We start from the raw sequence: 7852 nt of genomic DNA, 5'->3' as shown, positions 1-7852 counted from the left end.
TAGAAAAAAACTACATACTTCTAGCCAATCACATTGTCATATTTTTGTCACAAGGTATAATAAGGACCAATCAGTCTCCATCTAACACGGTTAATCTTCATCATGCATATACTAAAACGGTCAATGCGTTATACACTTGCAAACCTGCTCACTGTGCATTTATTAGACGAAATGAAAGCTTTTCCCTTTTTAAGAAAAGTTACCCAAGAGAGAACCTGGGCACGAAAAACCAAACCAACGAACCGACTGATCCGCTCTCCACCCCAGTCCCCTTGCATCGAGACTGTGACTGTGTGATTATCGTCAGGTGTGTATCACGATTCCCCTACAATGGGAACATTATGCTACATATGATCGTAGCCAAAATGCATTTATAAACCTCACAGAGTGAGCATTGCTCAAGTAACTTGCGAGATTATGGCAAATAAACTACCACAACATATCATACTGAATAGTTTAACATTAATAATCCTTGCATGAATTTGTTAGCCGCATTTTTATTCTAACGAATTTTGATTCAGGGCAAAAATAGAAACTTCTTTGTGATTACACTTCATTTGCTATCACTGACCATGAAAAGTATCCTCTAAATACGGTTAATAGGCCATCTCTGCTCACGTAATTGGTCAAGTGTTAAACTTCAATAGACAGACGGACGTAATTTTAGATCTCTCAGAAAGGGTATAGTAACAGTCAATATTAGCCGTTTACTCCTCCTCCCGAACGGGTGAACGAAATACATCAAGTGAAAACATTAGTAAAGAAAAAAAAAAACAGAAAACGTACCATATACGCCAATCTGAAAACATAACAGATTAACCAAGATTTACATAAGATCAAGAGAGAAAAATAATAAACATTTGAAGAAGGAATAAAATTAAAGACATTAAAAAGGGAAAAAGAAAATAATCATCTCATCTTTGAATTGATCTTTGAAATCCACGTGACCTCTTGCTGCATCGACACCGCAAGGATTTCTCTCTCCTCTTCCTTTAACAAGTCGGGGAATGTCTTCCATTAAATCTAATAAGGTATCATCCAAATGGTGCCTAAAGGGTTTGTGTTGAGCTAAAAGGATTCTTATCGACTAGGAATCTTTAATCGTTTTCTGTTTTCTTTCAATTTCAAAGTTTTTACTTGGCAAAGAAAAGCTAATACTTTTTATTCTTAATGGAGATCGGACCATGGGTTGCTGCTTGTATACATATCGATCGTTACATGAGGGTCATTACCCAAAAAAAAAAATAATACAGTAAATAAATAAATGAAATAAAATAATAGTAGTCTATCATAACTGAACTACAGAACCACGTTATGCTGTTGGATATATATTTGTAAAGTGATGTTTATAATAAGGTCATGTATAGCCCTATACTTTAAGATCAGCTGTTTAAGGTTAATAGAATGAATTGAAAGAAGAAATTATTCAGGAAGTGTTAAATCAGGAGGGTTTTTTTCCCCAGCACTTTATCTAACATTCTACAAGGACAAGTCTGTAGGTCATACTGTGCGGGTTTTTTTCCTTCTGTATTAATTTATATAAATATAGACAACGGGGCATTTACTGCTTATATTAACTGTCTGGACTGCGATGACGTCATTTGTAATCAATACTATTTTTTTTTTAGGTTTCAGTAATCGATTATTTTCCCCCGTATAGCTCTATATAGTTTTTGTCTGACTACCTGCACATATGTGACGGTTACATCACAATTATATAATCTTATGATAATTATGACAAAATGTTTTTTCTTCTTACTCTCTATTTACTGTATGGGATTGCTTTACATTAATTGTTTTAACTATAACTAAATCATACAAACATCTTGATATATTATTTTATTATCGTAAAACAGAGCCTTTGCATGTAGTGAATGAATCTATATACAAAAGCAACAAACCAAAACAGTAACGTAATGAGTAATTGGAAGTAAAAACAAAAGGGGAGAAAGATTGGTCTAGCGGTCTATCCTATAGTACGGTAATTTCTATCAAATTCGCCCATTTTCCTCCCACGTAACTATATATGCAGTGTACTGTTTCCTATATACGGACACAATACATCAGTGACGTATTTCTGTTCACACAGAATGGTCTCAATTAACTAGTAATTAGCCTGATTACAAGCTGACAGCCCAGAATATTTAGGCTAAGTCCTATAAAGGCATACATCATGCATTTAGGTATGAAGCTGCTACCGGTTCATTTCGACAAATTGTTTATATAATTGCCTACTCGAAATCAAATGTAGAACATAAAAAACAAAAGGTTTCTTCATTGTACTCAACAAGAAGTTGAATTTTAACAAACTTACACAGTGGCTTCATAGACATATTATTATTTCAAAATCTCGATATGGTATAGAATTGAATGTGATTAACGTTTCTAAATCTATTCAGGTTTTCAAAGTATACAGCTGTAAAAGATTTTCTGGAATGGTTCTTTAAGGCTTACTTGATGATGATGATGATGATGATGATGATGATGATGATGATGATGATGATGATGATGATGATGATGATGATGATGATGATGATGATGATGATGATGATGATGATGATGATGATGATTATGATGATGATGATGATAGTGGTGGTGATGATGATGATAATGATGATGATGATGATGATGAGGAAGATGATGATGATGATGATGATGATGATGGTGGTGGTGGTGGTGATGATGATGATGATGATGATTATGGTGGTGATGATGATGATGATGATGATGATGATGGTGGTGACGATGATGATGATGATGAGGATGATGGTGGTGATGATGATGATGATGATGATGATGATGATGATGATGATGATGATGATGATGATGATGATGATGATGGTGGTGACGACGACGACGACGACGACGACGACGATGACGATGATGATGATGATGATGTCTGCTATTAGTCCATTTTTTTTAATTTACATAACCCAACACAAATATGTTCTTATATTTTCTTATAAACGACAGAGCACCCTTAATATTCAACATAATTTTTTCCTTGACAAATCTGTAAAGCATTGTAAAAAATGTTATTTCATACCATAAAAGCATTTACGTTATTTTATGTCGCTGAGGAACTGACCTAACGGCCCGTGCTGCCACTCAGGCCACCATTTAACCGACCAGCAACGAGATGTTTAAAGGATAATTCCTTCAAAATTTAAAAGTGTTTAAAGAAATATCACATGGATTGGGTAGCAGTGTTTAGACGGTCTAGCACAAATCAAAACTAAATAAAGTCACCCTTTAAGGCCTTTGTGAGAATCATTGCTAATCCTTAAGACTAGTATAAGACACTTATCCTTTGGATGAGAGCACAGTGATCGTTGCTTATTGAACAATATCGAAACCTCGTACGTACGAACCTTCGCTAAATGACGTTCGCAAGGGTATAGTGATGTTATGTTTAAAATCCATCCCTTAAAATAGGAATGCCTCAAAACAAAATCTTTAAAGATAAATGGAGGGAAGAGAAGTTCGATATTGAATAAATTTAGTTGCATGACGTTTTTCCTTCACGTACGCTTGTCAAATAACTCTCTCATGCCGACTGCCTCACCGTTTGTTTGCTTGCCGCCTGTGACGTCACTCATTTATGCCTTGTCGCCTTGCTGCATGTTGGTGACATTTACCGGTGCAGAAAGGTCCATCTATTTGGAAGTTAGGGTGTTTTTTATGAACAGCTTGATGACCAGGTTTTCTTACGTAGAAAATGAAATGAATGAATGATAACTTATTTTTTTTTGGGGGGGGCGGGGGTACGGTTCGCTGAGGACATTTGAAGAGAAAGTGCATTTCTTTCTGGTGAGGGTGAATTTAAAAAAAGCGAAAGCTATAGTGAAAGTAAAGGGGGCGTAAAGGAGACATTAGATTCTAAGTAAAGGTAATGGAGGTCTGTGTTCATATGCAGACGTTTTCACACACAAAAAAACAAGCATAATTTGTTCGTGAAAAACGACTGGTTTTTCAAAAGTGAAGTATTTTACTTTTATTAATTCAAAGTTGTTAGCCATAAATCGTCATGTTATCTTTCATGTCATCGGCACAGGGGTGGGGGGGGGGGAGGCGTCATAAGAAGGGGTTATATCCCCGAACCCCGGAGCCATTTATAGGTCCTGTTAGGAACGTGGGATGAAGAATAATGCATTCTCTATGTTGGCAATATAAGTATCATTTTGCATCTAATCCCCTTAGTAAAGTAAAGATAGACCCCTCACCAGAACGGGCATCAGTCGAACTTTTCCCCTACCCCCTTAAAGTTTGAAATCACACTAGAGTGTGGAGCTCATATGGTGTCATGCCATATCAATACAAGCATTAACTTACCCTTTAACCCTGACTCTTAAAGTGGGGACCAAAATTTGGCTTTCCCCCTCACACCACGAAGGCTGGCTACGTGCATGGGTATACCCATTTCTAAACCCCTCCCACTCCGACCCGTGTCTCATTTCTCTCCATATGTCTATATGGTGAGTCATATATATATATATATATATAGCTATATATATATATAGCTATATATATATATAGCTATATATATATATAGCTATATATATATATATATATATATATATATATATATATATATAAATATATATATATACCTCTCTCTCTGGGTTTGTATATAGTTAGCTAGCCTACACACTAAAACCTGATTGTCGAATCACTGCAGGCAACACTGAACTGTCAGACCAATATAACACTACTGTACCTATCTTACCCAGATGGACTTCACTTAATATTCATCCGTGTACATCGTACCCTCAAGAGCAGGAAACAATCGTCGGAGAAAGTTAATCTAAATTATTTAACGTTATGAAAACATGCAGTGCATCATCCTCAGGAGACCTTGAGAAATTGAGCCAACTTCTCCTCCATCAATGACCGAAGTTAACCTAGGGCGACAACCCAATTTTTTTTTTTTGGTCGTCATATTTGTTTCTTCTTCTTTTTTGTGATTGTTGTTGTCTAGGTCCCTACAGAAACATAAACTTCCAAACTATTGCAACTTACCCGTAGGGAATGTTTCCTTGACCCTAAAAAACATATCGATATATTCTCGTTAACAGCACTCTACGTGTTAGAATGCTTCTCACTCTTCAAACCGGAAGTAAAGATTGGGCGCATCAAGCAACGATACTTCCCTATAGACCCGAGGGAACGAGTCGTTTTATTTCAAAGCAAAAACAAAAAATAAGTAGGAATTCTGTATGGTGTATTATATCAGCTCTTCATCATATATATCATGACAATGTATTATATACATTATTACAAAGTTGAAGAAGTTTGAAAAGCATTTGCAATGAATGCTGATACTTATTGTCAGGGGTTCAATCACCTATTTGTGCTGGGCGGGGGGGGGGAGGGAGGGGAGATAGGGGATAATATGTTAAGTCATCCAGGAGAGGGGTGTCCACTCTGATTTCTTGTGTCTCACTTATGACCTCTGATACAATTCCTCACTAAATACAATGAAAATTAATTGTTAAAATTAAGTTAATAGTTAAACAATAACGAATTTTAAAATTAAATATGTTGAATAAATGCATCAAAGTGTTCTACCTGACATCGTTTGGTGTATGGCTATACGCATGTTTCAGTAGTCAGCTAACCGTTTTTAACTACACTGGTAAAGCAATGTCCCCTAGTCCCCCCCCCCCCTCCCACCTCCCCCAACCCCAACCTCCTCAGCCAATACTACTAATTTATAATGAATATTTGTTCTGTTTCTGGTGGGTCTATACTTGTTACTATCACGTAAGCCATAGTATTCACAAAAGTTTGTCTATTGGTGACCCCACATTTCACCTTGATTAACTTGACGGCCCTTCAGTGGGGAATGTTATGACCTTGGAAAAAGGCCCCGAAGAGTTCTCCTTCTTACATGTGAAAATAAATGTGATATTAAATATCATTAGGGGTACTTAGTTGCAAAACGTGTGTTATATATTGCACATTTTGTAGTATTTATTATCAAATTTTTCCCAACTTTTTTCTAAAAAATCGGCAATGACTTTTGTTTCTCCCGAAGTTTTGGCGACCGACCCTGCAAGACATTTTGACATTTTGACCTTCAAGGGATAGTCGCGAACCCATCTTAAATGCCCGGCAGAGAGGTAAAGCACATAGTCGAAATGATGGAGTGTGCATGTTTGTACCTGCAACGATTACAACTGCTGTATCTTACAAATCAAAAGTGGCCATCCCGTCTTAGTTGACAAATAAAACAGAAATTCACTAATACTCGTGTTTCATTGATATATGTTGACCCTTACATAACCCCCCCCCTCCCTCGAATGGGCCTCAGACGTTATAGTGCACCCTTCCTCGTTCACAATACAACAATGCTTTTTTTTTAAGCAAACGCTCTTTTTTACCCATGCATAGCTAATTGCTATAGTGGTTTTTGGGATTTACTATTTATAGGATACTGATATGGATAATTATAAATGACAAAAGCGCTTTTTAATTGCATTCATATCAAAGTTAATTACTTGTCAATTTGAATAATACCTTGGTACTTTGGTTATTTGTAAACTTATAAAGAGGTTCCTTGTTTATCGTAAAAGGAAAATAAACTGCAAAAAAGAAAAGAAATAGAGGACAAAAAGACCATTTCAATGAATTTTTAACTTTTTTTCATGCAAAAGTAGACGGTATTTTACAAGCGATGATCTTTTTGCTTGGTTTGCTGGATATCACCACCGATGTTTTGATTGCTGTTATAACAGAAATACTAGTTTCTTGGCAGTTATTTTTTTATTATTATTGACAGACGAAGAATTTAAACATGTTATTCTGATATGACTGTACATTGGAACTTGGTAACACCGATGGATGGTGATAACAAGTTTTTGTTCAAGCCGGCTTTTGAATTTTAAATTGGTCAGATCTGTTGATATCAAATCATTGAACATTAAAAGAAAATGCTTCGTCGGGAATCGAATCTTGGCAGACATGAGGATAAATTTAACTTTAACTATATAGTGAGAAACAAAGACGATTGAGAAGGATAGTGTAAATAACAAAAAAAAATTATAAACAAAACCAAAGTTGACAAGAAAATATGCCTACCTGAGGCCATGGTTTCACTGAACGTTGAACATCAACCCAGTCTAATAGACGTGATCCCTCCATTCCAAGACAGCTAGTCTTCTTCTGGTCCGAAGGCTGGACTCTCTCAGATGCTTTTGCGGACTAAGGGAGGATACGGAATTGGGATCATAAGCTCCTAGAAAATTAAAACAAAACCAACAAAGGCAATGTCATTACGACAATGCAGTGCCTTGTGCTGCCCATCCAACCAAAGAGGCCACCACTTATTATCCACCTTTTTAATTTTTGTTTAATGTTTGTTTGTATTATTTTCCGTCATATATCTTGATGTATGTTCTTGTATATATTATACCTCCAATTCTTACTGGAATCATGCAATGTAAACTGCGACAGAGCAGTAAAGGTATTTACTGAGCTCATAAGGACTGTTGCAAAACTTTTCGGTCTACCAGATTGATGGTGTAGGGAACAAGATGAAAGTGGTATCATTATTAACCCGAAAGTGAATCAATCGGGCGCAATGCCGAAATGTTAGCAATGTGTAGACCAGGTAGATGGAAAAGTGCAGTTATATAGAGAGGAGACCAGTAAGAGAGGAGACCAGTAAGTTTGGGATATAATATGTATAGGCTCAAAGAATTAAAACTGTAACATAACATAACACGTTATAATGGTGTCACAATTAAAGGGTTGTTCCCAAATTCGGCTAATGTACACAGTAGCATATGTCTAGGTTTGAGATATTACGAACATTTTTGTTTCTCACGTTTGTTTATCATTTATGTTTTGC

The sequence above is a fragment of the Apostichopus japonicus genome, chromosome 5 (assembly GCF_037975245.1).
Source record: "Apostichopus japonicus isolate 1M-3 chromosome 5, ASM3797524v1, whole genome shotgun sequence".
Lineage (NCBI taxonomy): Eukaryota > Metazoa > Echinodermata > Holothuroidea > Aspidochirotida > Stichopodidae > Apostichopus > Apostichopus japonicus.
The sequence above is the reverse complement of the archived record's forward strand: the minus strand, read 5'-3'. Positions refer to the sequence as shown.